At 38.2% G+C, this 24511-nt stretch overlaps 1 protein-coding gene and 1 long non-coding RNA gene across 3 annotated transcripts in view; both read left to right on the forward strand.

The window, feature by feature from the left end:
* Positions 1-24511, forward strand: part of CRADD (CARD and death domain containing adaptor protein) — a 45414-nt gene that overhangs the window by 6399 nt on the left and 14504 nt on the right. The gene's annotated exons all lie outside the window — the stretch shown is intronic.
* Positions 1655-23736, forward strand: LOC148215929 (uncharacterized). The gene is made up of 3 exons (XR_015796425.1): positions 1655-18331; positions 19194-19303; positions 23706-23736. It is a non-coding gene; the product is annotated as an uncharacterized LOC148215929 (long non-coding RNA).

A 24511-nucleotide genomic window follows, 5' to 3' on the forward strand; every position in this document is an offset into this window, starting at 1 on the left:
ACTTAAAGAAACCACATCATTTCTACACTCATGTGGTAGTTGCATGGTCCCAGGAATATATATGTGTTGAGTTAGAGAGATGGTAAGGAAATGGTAACATTGCCACCTTAACTCAAGCATGCACTTTCTTGGGACCATACAGCTGCCATGTGAGCCCAGCAAAAGGCATAATTTATTTAAGGTTCTAGTGACAGGTACAGTGAACCTAGCCACACCAGATCTGAAGCCTCTTTCCTGCTTTGGATCCAAATAGTTTGAATATTTCTAATATGTCTGTTTGAATCCATATTGATCATGTAACTTTCAGTGATAGATCTAAAAAGGGTTTTACAGTCCTTTATTTTATTGACTTAATTCCATGAGCCATGAATCTAGTGTGCTTATATGTCTTTCAGCAGAACAGATCACCAACTTGGAATCCCATTGAGTGAATTGCTGTTTGCATTTTGTCTGTAGAGGTGTGGTGGTCTAAAAGGAATTAGTGAGGCTTTGTATCTGTTTCCGCTGACATTTGTACAGGTCCTTGATGGTGAACTCCTCAAGTGATGCCAAATTCACTCAGGTATTCTGAGTGAGAAGTATAGCAGGAGTTATATTAGGAGATTCTGGATCAGTAGAGACAGGAATCAGAGGCCTTGAATTAATAATAGCTGTGACCTTAGCCAAAAGGGGTAGTCAAAACATCGTAGCTGAGTTGAGTGAGACCTGTATTTGACAACATAGAGACTGGGATGCAATGGGCAACACCAGTCATACACTTTGAGGTTATGAGTGAAGTGGTTAAATACCCAGGTACAACTTTAGTTAAATTAGGTAGTTGTAGGTACTGATATTATTTGGATTAGTGGTTTCAATCTAGTTCCACACAGGTACCAATGAAGTCAGAGCTTGAATGCTTGACTGTCCCTTTAATGGGCATTAATGAAACCTGAAGTACCTATTGACTCAGTGACTTCATATACATGAATGTTAGAGCCTACCATTTGCTGTTTGCCTCTGTCCCCCTGGTACAGCAGGAGGTGACTATCCATGGTCTAATAACATTGTCCCATGTAAGAGAAAAGAAGCTCTTTGCAAACTAGATCTGCTGACAAATCTAGCATTTTTGCTGTTCATTTCTGCCTCTCAACTTGAGGTATTTGATGCACTTGTAGATTACTGAAGTGATACAGTCCTACAGTTATAATAGCATCCTCCATGAAATGGTATCAGTGGTGTTTCACCTGTTTGCCATTATAGTGATGTACAAGTAAAATATTAATATAGTGCTTTTAAAAAAAATTATTAGAATTTTACAATACAATAAAAGTATAAAAATGAAAAGAAAAATAATTTAAAAAGATAGGAAATAAGACAAAAGAAAGAAAAAAATGAAAAAGAAAGAAAGAAAACATAGAATTTTGACTTCCACTGTTCTTTCTATCCAGTAATTGCTATCTTACTCTTTCCCTGCCCTCTCTTTTTTTAAATAACTTTATTAAATTTTAAAATAGAAACAATAAAAACTAACAAAAACTAATATTAAAGGAAGAAAATAAGAAAAAGGAAAATTAGAAAAAAGAATGTCCATGGTCAACATTGTGAAAAAACAAAGAAAAAGAAAGACAAAAGAAAGAAAAAGAATTGACTTCGACCCTCCTCATGATAAGTAACATCAATCTCTTGCTCTAGGTTTACAATGTAACTTTCATTATTGCTATAAACCCATATTATTTCTAATAATCAAATCCATACAACAATTCCATTTTTTCCTGTTTCTCACAGAAAGTCAAAAATGTTTCCAATTAACGTTAAAATTACACAATATCTTTTCTCAAATCAAAGTCATCAAGTTCACCATCTCAGCCAACTCCATCAGTTTCACCATCTATTCTTCCATTGTAGGTAATGTCATATCCTTCCATCTCTGTTCATTACTGCAAAAAAACCTTACTGCAGTTATCATACATAAGAACAAACAATCCATAAATTTAATAACAAATATATTTTAACCTTAATCAAAAATAAATCAATTTTATAATCCAACGTATCATTTTTTCTAAAATAAAAAGCAAATAAAATCTCTCCCCCTTTATATACAAATCTTTAAAACCTTGTAATTCAGTCCTGATCAGAAAAAGATCCAGTTAACAAAAAACCTCAACATATACAGCGGAGCCTCAGCTTACGAACTTAATTCGTTCCGTGACTCTGGCCGCAACCCGAATTGGTCGTAACCCGAAGGAAATTTCCCCATAAGGTTCAATGTAATTACCGTTAATCTGTTCTGACATGGAGGACAGGGAGGCAGCTATTGCTTGGAGGGAGAGTCCCCCTCCCTACGACCACGTGTCAGGGGCGGAAATGGCCGCAGACCACGTGTCAGGGGCAGAAAAATGGCCGTGGACCACGTGTCAGGGATGGAAAAATGGTCGCGGACCACGTGTCGGGCGGAAAATGGCCGCGGACCACGTGTCAGGGGCGGAAAAATGGCCACGGACCATGTGTCAGGGGCGGAAAAATGGCCGCAGACCACGTGTCAGGGGCGGAAAAATGGCCGCGGACCACGTGTCAGGGGCGGAAAAATGGCCGCGGACCATGTGTCGGGCGGAAAATGGCCGCGGACCATGTGTCAGGGGCAGAAAAATGGCCGCGGGCCGTGTCACGGGAGGGAAAATGGCCGCGTATCCTGCTCGTACCCTGAGGCGGAGTTCACAAACCGAGGTAAATTTTTGCGGCCAGAGCTGGTCATAACCTGAAAAGTTCGTTAACAGAGGCGTTCGTAACCCAAGGTACCACTGTATATTAACCATAATAAAATAAATACACTTTGTAATCTTTTTATTTATTTAGAGCTTAATCTTTAATCCTTTCAAATAGGATCCCACATATTGATTCCCCATCAATCTCTCCTTATTTTCTCCCAGAAACAGCCCTAGTAATTTCTCTTTGCCTCTTCCCAGGAACAGCCTCACAGATTCAACACATTCCTTTTGCAAATCCAAGATAAAACATCTTTCCAAATCACTCTTCTTTTCCATTACTAGTATGTCCCCTTTGATCATGGTGACATCAGTTGGTTTCATTTGTAAATCCATTCTGGCATACTTTTGCTTATCACTCTTATCCTTTGGCATTTTTAAATCCATTTTCAGATCCATGATGTCTTTGTTTATACCACCTTCATAATCCAGCCTTTTTTTGAACTCCAAATCCACATTCATGTCAATCTCTGCCTCCATTACAAAATTAACCATCATCCAATCCTTCCTCTATCTTCTTTTCAAGGAACTTGAATTTAGCTCCTAATTCATCAAACATTGATTGGAGTAAACTTAAAGAAGTTAATTTATCTTCTTTAACAGCTGCTCCAAGGGGCCTCTTCTAGCCATCCCCCTCCCCCGCCCAAAGCAAGCAACCGTAGGTATTGTATAAGTGAAAGTAAGCAGACACTTCATGTCCTCTGGTGCCATTCAGGCTGTAAGTGCAGGCATGTGCCAATGGAAGACACCAAAAGCTCAAATTACTTGTCAAGTCTACAATGTCCAAATCCCAATCCAGAAGAATTCTCATGAAACCAGGCCTGGTTCAGAAAAAAACTCCTTTATTAAATGCAGCTGTAAGCAAAGCATTGTGAAAACTGAAGCCCACGTAACTATTTTCTTTTGTTCTGAAAATCCAGCCAATTAACAGGCATATCACAGAAAAACAAAAAGTTTTCCTATAAAAAAATCACATCCAATTAATACAGATGGAGTTGCATAAAATTAAACTCACAACTAATAAATCTTCCCCTTTCGCTGTAAGTACAGATAGCCCCTTACTTGCGAACTTTCATGTTGCAAACTTTCACTGATACGAACAAGATGGACCCAGAAGTCAGAACTGGAAGTCGGGCTAGAAGTCAGAACCAGAAGTCAGGAGAGGGCAGGAAAGAGAGAGTTTGCAGTGCACTCCATTGCTGGGTGAGGCAGGAGAGAGGGCAGTGGCAGAAGACGGGGAGAGGGGGCAGAGGTCTCCTGCCTCACCTGGCAACAGAGCATGCCGTGCCCCACCGGCTCATCCTTCGCTCTCCTCTGCTCCGTTACCACCTCCTATCCTGCCTCACCTGGTGATGCATTGGCAGCAGAAGATAGGGCTCCTCTGCCCGTACCGCTGCCCTGCCTCCTGCCTCCTCCTCTTTTTTTTTTATGTTTTATTTTTTACTTGATTGGACTTACGAACAAAACAGACTTACAGCCTCTTGTAACATAACCTGTTCATAAGTAGGGAACTATCTGTAATTTTTATATCTTTTTTTTGTATTCTCCTTATCTTCCAGCTTTTTTTTAGTTATTCAAATTACAATAAAACTCTAATTCTTCTTTTAAAGTTATAGTCCTAGAAATAATGAAAAAATACCAAGAGAATTACTTACCTGTTGCAAAGGAAGGTCTCTCTTACATTAAAAAATAGTTATATTCCAAAGTGGGTTAGAAATGGGATTCAGCTGGCTCAAGTGCCCATGTTAAGGCTGCACCACAGCTGTTGAACAAAGATGTATCCCCCACTTCCCAACCTCTCACTTGCAAGCCGTTCGCAGAAGCTTCTGTTTCTGCGATTAGTTTATGAGAAACGTCTGTCCTGAAGACCAAATGGGTTGATTTCTTGCTTCCTCCTTGATCTGGAGCAAATTGGGTGGCCAGCGTTGCTACCAGCCACTGATCCAGCTGCAGTGGCATCTCCCCTCTCACCAAGAGGGACCAAGCTGCCATTTCCCCACTAGAAGCCCTTTCCCCTCCCTCTTTAACCCTTTTTCATCCCCAGATCTATAAATCATCAGTTCCATCTTTTCTTCTTTCAGCAAAAAGTCCACATAAGGCTTCTAGTCTTTTAAAAAGTCTTTTTTTTACTTGACCAAACTGGTCAGCTTTGCCATTTCCACGAGTTCAGTCAATTTTATAATCCAATCTTCTACTGTAGGTATTTCATTATTCTTCTATCTGTGTGCATACAATAAGCTTGCTGCAGTTACCATATACAATATTAGTTTCCCATATTTCTTTTTAGTTCAGCATCCATAAAACCAATAAAAATAATTCTGGTTTGATTGTAAAATTAATCTGCAATAACTTTTGCTTTATTATATGAATTTGCACCCAAAATTTCTTTGCTTTTTTACAAGTCCACTATGCATGGTAAAAAGTCCCCTCTTCCTTTTCATACTTCCAATACTGGTTTGATACTCCTTTATACATTTTTGACAGTTTAGCCAGTGTCATATACCATTGGTACATCATTTTATAAAAGTTCTCTTAAATTATGACACAATGTAAATTTAACACCAGTTTCCCACATTTTCTCCCATATATCCATATTTATAACCAAAGCTTGCCACCTGTAAAATATTAATATAGTGCTGACTAGATATGCTAACTGCATTTTGCTCACTCTTGTCCGGTTTAGCATTATTAAGGTGGCCACCAGTCTTCAATATCTGTAGCACCAAATCAATACCTATAGTACTAACATGGTGGTCTCCTCAATTTCTTATGGGGGAGAGATCTTTCAAATTATTTCAGTTTGAAGCAAAAGTTTGTATTGATAAAATTTAATTTAGTTATTAACCACAGCTTAGAGTAAATTCAGAAATATAGGTTTTGCTTGCTTCATATTTAGATGTGAGGACACTGTCTAAATTGTCTTTGGAAAAGCAGAGAAAGCCGGAGTCAAGTGTATGGACTTCCTTCCCATGCCCAACTCTGATTAACCTGTGTTTGTAACCAATGAAGGAGCTGAATGTATTACACAGTAACTAATAAACTCCAATGATTTGTACACAATTTTCTTGTGCCAACAGCAGGGACAGAAAATTGGCAGCTTTGGCTGATAGCTGGCTGTTGGAGCATTTTTATGTGGTCTTTGATAAACCGTACCATCTTTTAATTGAGGACAAAATAGAAAATATACTTGTTTCATTCAAACAGAGAACTTTCTTTTCAGAACAAGATCTGTACTTTAATCCTTCTCCTTATTTATTTATTATTAAATTCGTATGCTGCCCATCTCCCCCTGCTCTTCTGAAATGATGTCTGCTATTTTGCTGATGTTTATTATAATATTCCATTACTTTTAATGCTATTTTCTGGCCTTTTAAAAAAATAAGGAGGGCTGAGGTTTATTTATTTATTTAATGTTTCAACTTCAGGCCACCCAATGGGTTTCTGTTGTTGTGAGTGGACTAGAACTTTGGTCTTCCCTTTCTCTTCCAACATCTTAACCACTGAGCAGGCTCTAAAATAAATAGATAAACATAATTCCCTTGCTATACCTGAGGTCACCTTTTCCTGGTTCCAGCAAATTGCTACCCTCAGCCATACAATTGTAAACATCTCTATAAAGTATTTTTGTAAATGGAGAATAGCCTTATTCTGTAAATTTAAATAAATGTGCTAATTTTATTTACCTTTAAAGCAAAAGAAACTAAACCAGCCAAACACTAAAACAAATAAACAAATCTTTAGTGTAGAAAATAGTGGGGATGGAATCTTTTAATTTCTGTTTTAAATAACCACCAAGATCCTCACAAAGATGCTTACTAGGGCAACCAATGCTTTTTATGTCCTCTGACCTACCTTGACCCCTGACTGAAAAGGATCCAAATAATCCATTTCCTCTAGGATCCTCTGTAGTTGAATCCCAATTATCTTTCCCAAAACAAGAAAAGATTGGAGACAGGGTGAAAGTTGTCAAAAATGGATTGAGAAACAGCTTCTTCACAGCTGGGACATTACTGTTCCTTCAAAACAAGAGGCATCATCACACCCTCCCTCAAAGGAACATTTAGCATCACCCAGTTCCAACCTCACATATCTCACCCAGGTGCCAAAAGAACCAGGAGAGGCATGGATGTAGCCCACGGGTGGTAGAGCTTGTACTGCTGACAGCTCTATCCATTTTGGTTCCACGAGTTGAAAAAAATTCCAAGGTGAAATGAAGACACTGCCTTATTCACTTTGTTTGGCTCTGCCTGAATGGCATCCAAACCAGAACACTAGCCTCCATGGCAACTTCTGTACCCAAAATAAGCTTATTTTCTCTCTCTTGCCACCATTCTTCATATTCAGTGTTCTGCCCTTTTCTGTCCGACTGTTTCTACTTCTCTCTCTTGGGGCACCACAACTGTTCCATTACATTGCCCCCTTACTTGCAACAGCCTATCCTATACTGACAGCTGCCATGTTGCTGCTACTTCATGTCCTCCTGCGACACACTATTAGGAACATGATAGCTCACCTTCCTACAGTTTATATCTTAGAACTGTGCTTTATAAACCTCTTATATATGTTAAAATCCACCAGAAATCAACTTCTAAGCATTGTTTATGGTAAAACATATAATGTGATTTGGTTAGATACAGCATTCACTAAACCATTGGCATTTGTAGCTGTTGGCTGATGTTATAATTTAGGTTATTAGAACCATATTTAATGTTAATGCTGTGGTGCACAGAAATGTATGAATAGTGAAACTTATAAAAGTGGAATGACATAATCCAGATGACGCACACTGAAGATAATAGAGCTTTCAATCCCTTGATCCGGTCTTAGAAGCAAATTTATGAATACTTCATGAAATAAAATGTACTTAGTTGAAAATGCAGATGGATTCTTTGAAATAATTTAAGTGTACCCTTAGTGCTTAAGAATATATATCATTGTCATACAAATTAATTTCAGTTTCTGAATCCATAAGTTACAAATGGTGCTCTACTAATTAACATTTTATACTTGCAGATCAGACACACTTTTCTAGAGTAACAAATAGGAGAACAGAAGCTAAAGCTGATCTAGCCTCTGTTCCCTTTTCATTATATTCTTACACCTGCTGTTAATGAGTTGAAAGATGCTGAGAGGCACAGGCAGACACATGTAACTGTTGATTATGATGACAAGAATGGAAATAGATGCACACCCAACACAACCAGCCATTTCATGTATATTCTTTTTAATTTAATTACTGAAGTTACACAGGGTAAGAAGCAACATGGCAGAAGGAACATGATTGCTGTGCAGGCTTCTGGTGAAACTCCATTCCTCAGTTTTGTTATTATCAACCATAGTAATGGTACTATTATGCACAGTTAACAACTAATATACCTTGAGACTCAATGTTGAAAGTAATGTTAAAAAATCAGGTATGCAAAACATTTTAAAGCATCAAGCACTTTCCTTTAAATGTGTATAAATTTATAATGTAACTTTTTAAAAGTGCCATAGAATTCTTCTTACGTCTGGTGTTTTATGCTGCTTGTCCAGGTTAAGTGTGTCCATTTTTTCAAAGCCACATTCCCATTAATGCCCCTTTTGATTATTTATGTGGCTTGGATGACCTCCCAGACTATTTAGGTAGTAGTCCCATCTTTCCTGAACTGTACCATTTGATTTGCTAACAGTTGTACTACTAAAGAATAAGATGGAGCAACATTCAGTAATGCTAAGTTGCCATTGTTCTTAGTTTTAAGAAGCAGTCTTAATTCTGAACCATATCAGTGCTGATCATTCACTCTGTTACATAACAGTCAGTCATAGAACACTGCTGATTGGATTATGTTTAAAAACTGAAGAAGATAGAACTGAGGAATCACAAATGAGAATTTGGTCTTTTCATCATTTAGGCTTATTCTCAAAGGCCAGTTGTATTTTCAGGAATATTGTATTGTATTGTATTGTATTGTATTGTATTGTATTGTATTGTATTGTATTGTATTGTATTGTATTGTATTGTATTGTATTGTATTATACTATACTATACTATACTATACTATACTATACTATACTATACTATACTATACTATACTATATTATATTAATTCAATTTGTATGGCCACCCATCTCACCAAGTGACTCAGGTGGTAAACAATCATAAAATTAATTAAGAACAAAATTTCCAACACAGTACAAAAATTAAAATACACATAACAGCCAAGGAAAATAGTATGATCCATGAACATTAACACAACCAGGAGACAGGGCCCTTCACACACTTAGGACCCCAGGCCTGGGCACATAGCCAGCTTTTTAGGGCCTTACGAAAGGCCAGCAGGGTCAGGTCCATCCTGATCTCTGGAGGGAGGATGTTCCATAGGGTGGGTGCTATGGCTGAAAAGGCACACTTCCTGGGCCCTGCCAGTCGGCATTCCCTGGTCAATGGGACCTGGAGCATGCCCATCCTGCCGGACTGGATTGAATGGGTAGAAACAACTGGGAAAAGACGGTCCCTCAGGTAATCTGGTCCTAAGCCATGAACGGCTTTAAAGGTAACAATCAGCACCTTGAATTGCACCTGGAAGCACACTGGCAACCAATGCAGCTCATAGAGTAGTGAGTGTTACATGTGCCAAATAATCGACACCATTTACTACCTGTACATCTGCATTCTGCATCAGCTGAAGCTTCCAAATGCTCTTTAAGGGCAGCCCCATGTAGAGCGTATTGCAGTAATCCAGATGGAAGGTCACAAGGGCATGAGTGACAGTGAGCAGGGCCTCCTGGTCCAGGAATGAGCATAACTGGCGCACAGCCTGAAGGTGTGCAAAGACTCTCCTAGCAATGGCTGCCACCTGCTCTTCCAGCAGGAGCCATGAGTCCAAGAGGACCCCCAGATTGCGCACCAGGTCTGTCAGTGCCACCCCATCAAGAGCAAAGATGGAAAATCCTTGGCACTGGAAGATCCAAACACCCAAAGCCACTCAGTCTTTCTTGGGTTGAGCTGAAGCCTGTTATACCCCCAGCCCCCCACAGCTTCCAGGCACTGGGACAGGACATCCACGGCATCACTCGGGCTGCCTGGGGTGGAGATATAAAGCTGGGTATCATCAGCATGCTGGTGATATTTCACCCCAAACTGTCAGATCACCTCACCCAGTGGCCTCATGTAGATGTTAAATAGGAGGGGGGAAAGGAGTGAGCCCTGTGGAACCGCACAAAGTAGGGGCTTGACCTCTCTCCTATCTACATCATCTGGAACCAGCCCTGGAAAAAGGAGGAGAACCAGCATAACACAGTGCGGCCTACCCTAAACTCCTGAAGCTGGTCCCGAAGGATACCATGATCAATGGTATCGAAATCCACTGAGAAGTCAAGAAGAGCAAGGGTGGATGTACTACCCCCATCTTACTCCCACCAGAGGTCATCCAAGAGCATGACCACCCCCTCCTTCAAGGAAGAATTAACCACCGCCTGGACTCAATCACACATTCTGTCCCAGGCAGCCATGACCAGCCAGGAAGGGCAGAATTCTAACAAGGAGGTGACCAAACTAACAACTGCAAAAACCCTGTCCACTTCCTCAGGCTCAACAGGATCAAACTCCTCCCAGATAACCATGCAAGAATTAGCCCCCATAGCCTCGGCTAGCCCTGCATCAAGGCTGGAGTCCAACACAGAGCAAATCCAAGCAACTTTATCCCCCAGATGCTCAGCATATTCCTCACAGCAGCCCTGTTGATTAATCCTAGAATTACTCCCTTGAAGAAGGGTCCAGGTCACCTGAAACAGGGCTGATGGACATCTATCTGCAGATACAATAAGGGTGGAGAAATAATTATGTTTCGCCACCCTTACCGCCATGAGGTAGGCTCTAACAGTGGCTCTAGACCATGTTCAGTCGGCTTCACTCTTTGTCGTTTGCCAGCAGCACTCTAGACATCTCTTCACCTTCATCTCCTTCAGCTCTTCTGTAAACCATAGAGAGTTCAGGGATCTATGGGCACAGAGAGGCCACTCAGGCACAATCCAATCCAAAGCCTCAGCCACCCTCCCATTCCAGGTGGCCACCAGGGCTTTGGTTGGATTGTGCAGCAGACCTTCCTGAACAACCCCAAGCTCCCTCTGGAATCCAGTTGGGTCCATCAGTCACCTGGGGCAGGCTGATCTAATAGGCCCAGGCTGATCTAATAGGCCCAGCCTCCCTGCCATGGAAGGTGATGCCAGAGAGCTGGAAGCTCACCAGGGAGTGACCTGACCTGGACAGGGGAGAAACTAAAATCTCCCCCAAATCCAAAACACTTTGCCACTGCTCTGACAGCAAAACCAGGTCAGGCTATGACCACTATTATGTGTTGGACCCTGGGTGACTTGGGACAGGCCCATGGCTTTCTATATGAACTGCTTTCTTAGAGAAAACTATTTTTAAACCTTTGGTAAAATGATTTTCAGTTTTCATAGAATAGAATTACAAGTCAGGTAATTTTGGGAAGAAGCATAATGACTTCTTCGAAATGCTGAAATAAGAACCATGACGAATGAATCAAAGCATCAGATGCAAATGTTATAGCTAGTCAAATGAGCTTTAAGTCCTGTTGCTTTTCCCAGAAATTGGTACTTAGAGGTAAACTACCGCAAAACTTGGAGACTCCATTTAGTTCTAGCTAATATTCATTAATGAAACCACAGACTTCAGGCTCACAATCCACATCTCCATGACTGAGAGCTGACTATTATCTGCACAGAATCAACCCCTCTCTCTGCTGATTTGGACTTTTTAAGATAAAGGGAGAAGTCTATAAAAGAGAGTGGGTAAGGTATGAGATTTTCTATCTCCCCAGTAACCTCTGATGAATGTGTGGCTCCTCCAAGAAGTTGGAGGCCCATTTGAAGTAGAGGACCATTTGCTTCGTGGTTGTAGAAGTAGATAAAATATATAGCCAGGAATTTGGCTAGGTTTTTTATTTCTGTTTTCTGTTTTTCTGTTGTGTTAAATCTTATATTCTTTATCTTTGTGGACAAGTTCCAAAATTAGGTGTTTAATGACATCCTTCATATTTAAGGCTGAGTCCATGAAGATACATTTTTTCTTTAGAATATTCTTGCGATCAGTAGTGTTCTGAATTCCCAGATGAGAATCACTGTATAAGATTGGGCAGTACATCTATAATGGCAAGGTCCTAACTTGTTATGGGGGATAGATCCCTTTACTGTCTTAAATAATGAAAAGGGTACAGGTGTTATCTGGTAAAGAGAATCATGTTAGTAAAATGTAAACAAAGGTCCTTTCTGTACTGTGGAAAGTTTTGTTGCTAGTATTTTTGCTTTAGTTTTGTTGCAGGACTATATGAACTCTCTGCACCAAGTATTTTGCCAGCAAGATGCTTGTATTCTGCATCACTGAGACTCCTGCAAACTTTTAAAATATGGTTTAAAAATAATCATGATGTGATAAGAGATTACTAGCACTGGTGATGTATCTAGCTTTACCCAACCTGACATCTTGCTGGCTAAAAACACAAGGAATTGTAGTACCTGTACATATAGAGCAGCCTAATTTGCTGAAAGTATAGCCAAGCATATGGCATACTGCCTAACCATATCCTGCATATCATTTATGAGGGCAGTGAAAACGTTCACTTCCTTTGGGGTGGAAGTTTGCACATCTCCAATAACAAGAGACTTTGAGTTATGGGAAATCTCTACAGTGCAAGTAAAATATAAGAATAAAGTTGAATTATTTTAATAAACCTTTTAGATGGTCTGAAGATAGCAGATTGTAAGCAAAGGCTGTTAGAATATCTAGCTAGCCTTATTCATTCCCAGTCTGATATGGGTAAATGCAAACGAAAGGGTTTGGGCCAGTAGTGTGCTTTATAACAATGTCTGTGAGGGACAAACACAGCAAAATATCTAAGGATGTGTAAGATGGTCAGGAAAAGGTCAATAGCTGCAGAACTAGCAGTAAGCAAACAGTTGGAACCTGCACAACAGATAGAGCTTTTCAGCCCAATAAGAGGTAACTTTTGGATCTCTTACTCTCAGCTACAATATAATACAGACATTCTTTTGTTCTATTTTATCTGGATTATAACTTTTAAAACAGAGAGAGTAAAAAGTAGTTACGTATTTCCATACCCTGTAATTCAAAAACCACTTGAAATGACACAATTGAATTAGAATCAGTTTAATTCCATTAAGTTATGTTGTCCAAAACTAGCTTAAGTTAACTAAAACACCAGTTTTTCAACTGATGACTGTGAGATTGAGTAGTTCCTGCATTGTATACTTGGCCAAACAATAAAAGTAGCAGAAAAAAAAGTATGATACTCATAAACATCTTGATTTCAGATTAACAAGTACGCTTCAGATTTAGAAAGACTCCAGTTATCAACAAAAGATCTCTAAGCAATTTCAGCTCTGTTTGATTCATCTAGTAGATCTGTTTATCATGTCATTATAAAAAGCACTTTCATGCCTAGTGCTAGCCAATCAGGTGGTAGGATGACTTCCTAAGTGAGGATTTATTTGGAGACAGTACTGGCAAAGGCATAATAGTCTGAAAGCCTCTGCATAATATTTACAGTTTTTAAGAAAAGCTGTGGCTGTTGGCAGAAATGTTTAGTTCTTTCTAGGAACAGCAAGCTATAATAATACACTGTATGTTTCTGTAAAATGATAAATGTGTACTGTGGGGTGGAGTTTAGTTCCCTACGGGATGTTTTCTTTCTATACTTCTCTCTTAAACTCTTCTGTGGTTCTCTCTTTTTCTCCTCCTCCCTTTGTTCTGCTCCTAATATTGATGTGAATTTAGATTTAATGCTGAGGAAAAAGTGGATAGATCTGTTTGTGATGAATGCTGCCCCCAATATATATGTTGATATACAATCAACAAATATAGGAAAGTAGAGGTTCAGGAAATCAGTTCTATCCCATTCTCTCTTGTTTTGTGATTTTGAATTGGATTATTCATATAGCTATTTTTGTTTGAAGGGGTATTTGGTCAGATTTTATAGATAGTCCTTTGACAGATAATCCTAAAACAGAAGTAGTCAGCTTGGTGCCTTCCAGATGTTTGCCAGTATTGCTGTTGTCAACCACAGCTGCATGGCTAGTGGCAAAGGATTTGGGGGATTACTTCAGAAGTATGTGAAGGACACTATTACATACCCCTGGCCTAAAACAAAATATGCAGAAGCATGATTTGTAACGTATTTCAATGAGCTTCTGACTCATAATGTGTTAAACAATGAAGATAAAATCTGATTGTTGTGGATATGGCCTGGTGCCAATCCCTCATGCCAGGCTGGCAATCCATATCCCTTCAACTGGAAGTCTTTTCCCTAAGGCTGGGAAAAGAATGGGACTACTGTTTTCCCCGCAGCTTCTGATTGTAGGAATGGCTTCACATTTTGTATTCTGACTTTTTAAATGCCAGAAAGGTGGCACAGGTGCTATGTGAAGGCCAGTCTCTTTCACACAGTAGGTTGGGGTGAGGGTGTTAAGTGATGTGCCCCCTGAAGATAGGGGATGGTAGCAAGAACCTCTAAGCTGCTATCCTGAAACACGAGTTGGGGTCAGGGTGTGTGTATGCATGCATGCATGCCATGGCTGGCCTTCCTACTAATCACTTCTCTCTCAGTTTTATTATTTTTCAACAGTAAAAACTGGCCAGGCCAGGCCTTTGTGCAGCTCTGCCATTCATTTTTGGCATTTGCAGTTAATGTTTGTATTAACTGAGATAAAGATTTCTGCTTTGCTATGTGGGTTTGCATTAGGGCGCTACAGCGCTTCAGTTACAGAAGGGAATGCTCATGTAGCACTAGCTGGAAACTCCTTGGAGCAGTTTTATCTTTACCTTGGATTCTGTAGCTGCTCTCCATAGCTGGAGTGCAATCCAGGGCAAAAACACGCTTGGCTTAAGGAATTGCTGACAGGTGCTATGTGAACCCTCTCATGTGCATTGAAGCTCCTATTTCTCTTTGAATCAGAACCATGCATGACCTTAGTTTGCATTACTGTAAACACAAGCTATCATAACCACACACAAGAGTCCTCATTTTAAGTGTGACCCTCTCAGCTATCACTCTTCACCATCTAGGTTTATATTTTCTGTTCTGAAAAGTAGTTGTTTTTCAGGGTCTGTGATCTCTGTATGAGATGATTAGGAGATAGTTTCCTGGGCAGAATACTGAAAATGTAAATTACCAACTGCTACCACCTAGCACAGTGAGAGAAGGCTAAAGCAGAGTTTCTGTAGAACCATGGAAAGGGTGGGAGGAAAAAGTGCTGAAGTTAAATTCAAGAGAGTATACTGAGGGTAAGCTCAAGAGGAGAGAGGGTGATCTGTCAGAAGACAATTTGTGTTTGAAACGGCTTCAGTCCTAATGTGCAGTAGAGACTATTTACTAGCCCTGCTGCTTTGAATGTCTACAAAGTTCCTGCCAAGTTCAGGTCAGTCAGCCTGAGCCTGAAAACATCTGTCTTTGCCACCTGACATTGCCTGATCCTGTTTTTTCCCCCCTTCCTTTAAGCTTGGTTAGGTATTTGGGGCCTACTGCTTACAAAGCATCCATTCTACTGCAGAGTTATGGTCTCCCATAAATTTTAGATTCCTTTATAATTTTGAATGCAGAGCAAATTCTGAAGAAAAGTCCCACATATCTGACATTTTCTTAATTTGCATAACCCTTTGATGAATTTAAGGTCAATACATTGCATTGTAGCCTCAGAAATAATCTACAGAACCACTTTAAAACCACCTATATTAGCTATTCTAAGGTCTTAAAGGATTAGGGTAGATGGTAATCCCCAACTAATACTTTATAGCTTGGTCACCTAGAGATTATTAGCCCATTTGTTAGTAGGGAACAAAGACTATGTTCATATTTGCTTTCATATTTTAAACATCCAGCAACATAAGACTTGAATCCTCTGCCAATTATTAAGCCAAATAAAAAGTAAAAACTAATCGTATCCTACCAATACAGGGGAGGAGTAGTGGGTGGTGGTGTTTATAGTAGAATATGTTTGATGAAGAGGGTGTATTTCCTGATAACAAGTTCAGACCTTCACACACAATCATGCTGCCACTAGCCTTGAACTCTGATTTGAGTGGCCTCCCTGGATCAGGGATGATGTAGAAATGCTCCTACAACTGTTGGATGTGATGCGTATATTGGCTTAGTTCCTGGGGTTTTAATCTGGAGTTCAAGGGATGTTGATCAAACATGAGTTTTTTACCCATGCCAAGGACAGTAAAAACTTCTCAAAATGTTAGGAACACATTTCTGTTTCCTCCATACTAGATATATTTACTATAGGAGAGATTGCATCATTTGTATGTTTCCATAAAATCCTAGTTTTCTTTGCAATAACATTTCTATCTTTCACTTCTTGTTAGTTTTTTATTCAAGCAGTTGGAGACACAATAATATATTTGTGCCAAAATGTAATTTGACATGCAGTCATCTCCTGTCCTTTTGGTGAAAACTGGAAGAGATTTATCACTGTCTGTGGCCAATTCCTTGTTTTTGTTCTCTTTCACTGGATTACTTTAGAAAACCGTTGAATACGTAGCATTATAAAAGACATAATATAATGCCAACTATTTGCTTTGATAGCCTAATTAAAACTTGAGGTAAGATTGAACAGTTTAGGCCTGATTTTTAATTTATTTTATTAATTTATTTATTAAATTTGTCCCCCGCCCATCTCCCCCCAATGGGGGACTCTGGGCGGCTCACGGCATGTTAAAACAATAAATAAATATACAATTAAAACCTATAACAATACACATTCACAAAAATAAAAGGGAAAAAATCCAGGAGGCTGATGGTTCAAGGCAGCAACGCCAGGCCACTAAGGGACTAGCCAACCCCACAGCTGATGATCCCCCTCCTCACCCCAGGCCAGATGGCAGAGCCAGGTCTTCAGATCCCTCCGAAAGGCCAGGAGTGAGGGGGCCAATCTCACCTCCAGGGGCAACATATTCCAAAGTGCGGGGGCTACCACAGAGAAATTAATACTATAACTACATAGATCACAGGGATGTTCTTGGTGTTAAATTTTCAATAAAATGAATAAATTGATTTCTTGCCCAGAGGTGTTATTCTTAATATTTTGTTAACACCTGTAGTACTAAAGTAACCTTTCTTTTATGGTTTGGAATCTTTTCCTCAATGATGATGGGTGGCAAATAACTAGGTATTTCCATATTGTCTCTTAACTATTAGCTGTTTATGTGATTGCTTTCTAATTATTCCAGAGCAGTTCTCCATAATCTGCTGTTTATTTTCTAGTTCTAGTTTGTGTATCTGCTGTATTTAAATGAAGACTGAATTTTATTTTCTTCTTTGTTTTTCAAAACTCTGAAACAGTGAGACAAAATTTATTTTGCAATTGCTTTCACTTTCGTCTGGACAAATAGAGGATTTCTGTCCCCCTTTGTGCTGCCAGTCTTCTGACCTCTTTGAATCTTGTTAATGATTTTAAAACTTGCCTTTAACTAAGGATCATTAATTTGAATTAAGAAAAATTTCATGTTACAGCATCGTTGCAGAGATATATTCCTGCTCAGGAGAAACAGGAGCCTTTGTAGTGCAGTTTGGGCCTCCTGAACAGAGGTTAGGTTTGAGGGGGTTGCTCAAGAGAAAGGAACCAAGCCTCTCAGAGGCTTTCTCTGCTGTGTTGCGTACTGGTAATTCTGTGTCACTGCCAGCTTGGAAGATGCTAGGGGAAAAAAAAACCCTAATATTTCAGGGGGGAAAACAAGAATTTAGGGGAACCCAGCAGCAAGAGGGGCAAGTTTTTTTTTCTTTTTTCTTTTTTCATTTATCTATTAGTGGCTTTAGAGTTGGAAAGGGAAAAGAGCACCCTTCAGAAAATAGGTTGACATAAAACAAGGATTTTTTTACTAGCCCTTCCAGGATTATATTAATTAATTCTGCCATATTATTGTTGATTTGGCCTTGAGGAAGACAATTTTCTGTATTTTCATTTTTTTTTAAAGTGAGCCCAGTTGATAGGCTGTTACTATTTCCCCAGTTTTCGCCATCTTTATTGCCTGGTCCCTAGTGTGTCATCCAGGATATCATTGCTTCCACCAACACATTCCTTGTTGACTAACAAATTCCATGGTTCTACTTATTTTTGAAATATTATTTTAGTTTTAAAACCATGAATGGGAGCCTGGCATCCAGCAAAAAAACATCCTCAAGCATGATTTCATTTTCTACAATGCTTTTGGCCCTCATATAGGCCTCTTGTATAAAATAAGAGGCATAGCTACAACCCACTGCTTCATTTACCTTTTGCTATAAAGTGTTTTGTAGTTGGCCAAACATACCATGTAGTTTGCGAAGAGAGATCTCTTTGGAGAAGACCCTGATGCTGGGAAAGATTGAAGGCAAAAGGAGAAGAGGACGGCAGAGGATGAGATGGTTAGATAGCATCACTGAAGCAATGAGCATGAAACTGAGCAAACTCAGGGAGGCAGTGAAGGACAGGAAGGCCTGGCGCAATATGGTTCATGGGGTCACGAAGAGTCGGACACGACTTAATGACTAAACAACAACAACAAACCATGTAGTTGGCAACCGTTTTATGTGAGTGGCCATAATGTGCTGTCAAAATTACAAATATGCCCACTGCCCAAACCCTAATCTCAACTCTTCCACTACTGATATAGCTGATGGTTTGGGTTCCAGTTCTGTGTTATAGTCTGAGACTTAAAGTAGTTTTCAATGGTGGCATTAGTGTATAATAGCACATCAAGAAACAAAGCTCCAAATATATGTTTAGCATAAAGACAGATTCCAGATATAAAATGACTGATGACTATAGCTATTTATTTTCTCTGTCAGAATAGAAATGAGCACTCTCTGAAGAAAAACAATGGAAGTGTTAACTTAGTTGTAATTAAGTAATAGCTTGTCTCTTTCCCTTTACCTAAGAGACATGAACTTCCACATTGTTCCGACTTTTTCTTTACAACTTGTAAATTATAAATTAAATTAGTTTATAAATTAAATCTACTCCACATCTAATTAATCTTAGTATATATAGATAACACTGTTACCTTTGATGGTTCATTTGACTTTTGGACAGATGGATACTCAACCATTCCTTCATATAGTTTAGTTGAGGTGAACAGTAAGAAAATCAGTGTTTTTTTCTATCAACACTTAGAGGCAATACCTTTGAAATACAGAGATCATCAGACTGTGAAGGACAGTATACTTGTCCTGTGATTAGCTGAACGTCTTATTTATTAATATTTGCAAATGTGATGGAATCTTACAGAGTTAAACCCTGTTCAGACAGTCAGCTGAATACAAGGAGGGTGCTTCAGAGTGGGTAGAGAATGGGGTTATCCATATAGGCCTGCACCGACTGTTCCTAGCCTTCAGCTGGAGGTCTAACTAAGAGGGTACTTGAACATGAGTATATCTGTCTGTATTTTTTCAGATGCAAACCCCAATAAAGAAGAGTTTCAGATTCCATGGAGAGTTGTATTCAAACAAAACAAACTCCATTCAGATTTCTGGTTGATTGTGCCGAGATTAGAGATAGTTGGGGTAAGGCTGATGTGCACCCTTTCTCTGCCCAATTTGATTCCAGTTTAGACAATAATCTAAAGTAAATAATGAAGGAACAACAGAAGGTGCAAGGGAGAGACAATAATAGATGAAAATGCCTGGTCTGGGCCAAAAATATCCCTGTGGGGGCTGATATGACATAGGTATGAGGATATACTTGAATCAGAATGATGGATAGATGATTATATGTGCTTGGATGGCTTGGAGATAAATCCACTCTCTCTCTTTTCCTTTTCCCCTCAATTTTACATCTTAGAAGAAAAAAAATATATAGAGTTGTGATGATGAAGACCAAGGAAGAGAGGTTTTTACTATTTTAAAAGTTTCATTATGATTTTGGAAGAAATTAGGTTGAAGTATTTATAGAGACAGCTAGTGACCACATAATATTTAGATGGGAAATTACAATAATAAAGGAAGAATATGTGGCTCTGTGTAAAGGAGGCAGGAGTATTTAGTTAGCTGAGGGAGGGAGATTTGAAGGATTCAAGTTTGGGAAAGAAGGAGAATATAATGAAAAGCAATAGTCATTTTGTTCTAATTATTTGCTGCGCGTTGTTTTATTGTCCTAGTAGTTTGTTTTCAAACAAGTATGAAGGTGTATTATTTTAGAATCCACAAGAGAGCATTTCTTTTAACCAAACATGAGCCATGGTATTTTAATTTGCTCAAGCAAATATTAACTTTGATACAAAATATTCTATCTAATTTTCATATAAAATTGGCTATTTATGTAGCTAATAACAGATGTTCTAAAATAATTTTCATGTCTTTTATACTGCAGTAATCTCTTGGACAAAACTGTAAACTGTTTTGACTGTTGAAAAGCTCAAATTAAAATACAGAAAAGATACAGTAAAAAATAAAAATAAGGGTAAAGGTCTCTGAAGGCATAATTCATAAAAACACTGCGGAGCTGTGCGAAGCTTATGAAGAAATAATGTGTGTCCATATTTATATCATTTATTTATTTATTTTTGTCTTTGAATCAGTCCTGACTCCTGGTGACTGCCTGGACTAATTTCTGCAGTTTTCTTGGCAAGATTTAGAAGTGGCTTGCCACTGCCTTCTTCCTCAGGCTGAGAGACAGTGACTGGCCCAAGGTCACTTGCCTAAGGCAGGACTAGAACTCATGGTCTCCTAGTTTCTAGTCCTCATGCCTTATTTAACTATCCAGGATAATATAAAGTTAATTACTTTTGGAGAGCCAGTTTGTTGTAGTGGTTAAAAACATCAGGCTATAAATCAGGAGACCATGAGTTCTACTCCTACCTAGGCACAAAGTCGTCTGGGTGACCTTGGGCCAGTCACTCTCTCTCAGCCCTGGGAAAGAGGCAATGCCAAACCACTTCTGAAAAACCTTGCCAAGAAAATTGCAGGGACTTGTCCAGGCAGCCTCTGAGAATCAGACACGATTGAATGAATTTTTAAAATATATATACTTTTGGGATATTTATATATGTAACTCCTGGGCATTCTGAATTCTGATTAAAAAAAGCAGGGGGAGACATGCTTGATCACAAAATGGAAATATTCTTAATTTATAATGGTTGTAGCTTCCAGGTTTAAAGCACACAGAAGAAACTCTGTCTTGTCTCAGTCAAACTAGATGTTTTATAATCAAAGCATCAGTTACATTCCCTAAATATTTCTAGGAAAATATAATCAAAACCATTCTGGGGAGATTCATGCTTTATCTTCCAAATTCTGTTATGCTTTTAAGCCATATTCTTAGTTCTGAATAATATAGTTTTGTTTACTTTGCTAGGAACGGAAATATGTAGTCCTGAAGCAGCTTATGTTTTAATTCAATCTAGAGTGAAACAGTAAACTGGATGACAAAAATTAATTTCTGTAAAATTTGAAAACCTTTCTTCATGTCTGTTTACTTTCATTGTCTATGAGTTAGCCTTTTTTCCTGCCCCCATTAAATATACTTTCTATAAAATTTTCTGTTATATGAATAATTTATGTAAATTATTTTAGCTGATTGAGCTGATTGATGTAAATTATTTTAAATATTAATTTCAAACACAAGAAATAAGTGATTTGTTGAATGTTTCCCTATAGACGGGAATATTTTTTTCAAGATCCCTATACTCCAGAACTAATGAAATTGCTATCAAGCCTGAGATATTCTGTGGCCAGATTTGGAGAGGGTAGAATCTGGTGCTCTCACTAGCCTCGTACGTTTCTTGTTTATATGCTCATAATAACCCTGCAGTTCCTCTGTTCACAACAACTCTCATCAGATCACATCACTTCTGTTAAAAAAAGGGACAGGATTCCATTTGATTCCTGATGAGGAAATACATTCATCATAATGCTTCTGTGCCATCTCTTTGTAGCACATAATTTTAATTTTTCTGTTTTTGGATAATTAAACATCACATGCACTGCTGCCCTTCAAAGAAGGGGAAAACTAAAAAGCTCTGATTTTATTCTCAGAAATACTAGAACACATTAGAAAAAAGTTATTTGAAGAATTTTATCTTTAAATATTTCACTGAATTTTTAGTAGTATATTGATCAAAAAAGCATTGATACTAAAACTTTGGGAAATCAGAAGAATTTGTGTATCATAATTACTTTTCTGCTGTCACACGTTATGCCCTTGTATTTAGACTTGGGATCTGCTTTAAAATATTTCAATATTCAGTATTATTTTTTTAATACAATAATTTCCAGAACATAAACAGAGACAATTATGGAAACGTTTTAGAATGTAACTAAGTGAAGGGTGTCATTCTACATGGTATATAATTAATTATTATCTAACTATCATTGTTTCTGATAGTGGCACGGATATTGTCTTTCTGACTGCTAGAGTTAATATGTCGAATGAATATATTGTAAATATTAATGACCCAGCATAAACAGTTCTACATTTTTCACATGGCCCTACTATCATCATGCAAAATTACTTGATATGATAAACTTTCTTCAAATATATGTAGTCTTTATATTAATTCATGAAAATGGAGATCCTGAACATAATTCAGTATACTTAAAAAAGGAGGGAAAAATGGCAAAACTAAATAACTCACAAGCTCACACTTAGTCAAATCCCATATTTATGATGTCCTGTGATTTTTTTTCCTCATGTGCATTTTTCTCATTTTCTCTCCAACAAAGTCATGTCATATTTTGCTTTGTTTAATGTTTTGACAGTGCTAGACAAAGAAAGCAAATGTTCTGTCAACAGAATTCACTGAATTATGTTCTGTCATTAACCCTAACCTTTAAAAATATTTTATTACAAGTTTCAAAAAAGAGTACAGTGCACAAAAATGCAAGGAAAAAATAGGATCCAGAAAAGATTGAGTGATCACAATAAGAAACCAAACAGAAAAGAAAAAAAGGGAAGGTGAATCTAAGCATATCTCTTTTATATCAAGTATTACATATTTTATACAAATTCCTATTTATTTTTAATTGAGGCTCTTTCATTGTAAGATATCATGAAATCTGTACCATACTGCATCCTTTTTAACTAGGTAGAAAAGTTTGACTTTTCAAAAATTGATAAATTACACTTCTCCTGAATCCAGTCCTCTATATCTAGAACAATGATTTTTTTTGCAATTTTTCAAAATAATTCCCTTGGCAATTCCCCATGACAGATATAACCAGAGTTCCTCAAAAACAGTAAAATTCCACATTTTTGGAATATAATTCAACATAACATTTTTAACGTTAAAATATTTCTCCATTAATCTGCATATTAATGAGAGAGAGAGGGCGTGCATTCCAAAAAAGAAGCCGATAACAGAAATAATCTTAACCTTAAGCAAGGTCTGATTTATTAGCAAACAGGAATCCAGGGGTATCTAAGTTTTACTAGAAGAGTCACGATGAAGAAAATATCCAGTAAGTTAGGCTGCTTTTCAGTTCCCCTTGTAAATACTAGTGACCACCAGTAATATTTTTTAAATGTTACCAATATCACAAACACAAACTGAAACTTGCAGAAGATACACTACAAAACTATACAGTAGTTGTGTATCCTGTGTCTTGTGATAAAAGAGATCAGTGTAAAGCTTTTAAGGAGCGGAAAGTTGTCTTAATAAAAAGCAGCTTCAACGTTTTTCAGTAATGAATGGTTAAATTCCAGGAAAGGTGCTGCTTATATCCCTGCTAAGAAAGATCTGGCTTTTTTCCCAAGAAATATTATTGTCGTTGGGGATAGCTATATTTATTTTTTCCTGCTTGCAACGCTTGTTTTTAAAAAAGCAAAAGCTTGTAGGTACAATTCAAGATCCATGAAAATTGTCTCCAGCTGATTTTTTTGTGCTTCTGTTTCTGCTTTAAATTCATAAACCTCGAACTAAAAAGACTGTGTCCTCCAACCATACCTATCTATTACTCTGTATTTTTCCAGGTGGAGATTTTTGAGGCTGTCAGATATACCTCAGAATTACACGGGATAGTGGTTTTGAGATCTTCATGCTAACCTCAGCTACTCCAAATGGTAAATTTGAGATTAACAGCATTAGTGATGTCGCATGGTTTATTTGCAAGCTGTGTTCTAAGCACATTATTAAAGATAATATGAAATGTACCTATTATAGCTGGGTTTTTAAATTAAAATCAAATGTGCCTCCCCAATCCCATCTGAGTCAAGACCCCAGTATGTGCAGAGGACAAGATTAGCCTCCCCACTCTCCTTGTGAGCATGAGGAAATATAGACAGGTCCATAAGAAGGTGCATGTGATGTAAATGTCCTACATAACATCATCTTCTAATTGCAGGATTTGTCTCATTTAGACCCCAGCTGAAACACCTCACTAGTACAGTGGGGCAAAAAAGTATTTAGTCAGCCACCAATTGTGCAAGTTCTCCCACTTAAAAAGATGAGAGAGGCCTGTAATTTTCATCATAGGTATACCTATGATGAGAGACAAAATGGGGAAAAAAATCCAGAAAATCACACTGTCTGATTTTTAAAGAATTTATTTGCAAATCATGGTGGAAAAGAAGTATTTGGTCAATATCAAAAGTTCATCTCAATACTTTGTTATATATCCTTTGTTGGCAATGACAGAGGTCAAATGTTTTCTGTAAGTCTTCACAAGGTTTTCACACACTGTTGCTGGTATTTTGGCCCATTCCTCCATGCAGATCTCCTCTAGAGCAGTGATGTTTTGGGGCTGTCGCTGGGCAACATGGACTTTCAACTCCCTCCA

The sequence above is a fragment of the Python bivittatus genome, unplaced genomic scaffold, assembly GCF_059951505.1.
Source record: "Python bivittatus isolate LINGU-HERP-01145 unplaced genomic scaffold, Pbiv_v1 ctg000330_np1212, whole genome shotgun sequence".
NCBI classification, from domain to species: domain Eukaryota; kingdom Metazoa; phylum Chordata; class Lepidosauria; order Squamata; family Pythonidae; genus Python; species Python bivittatus.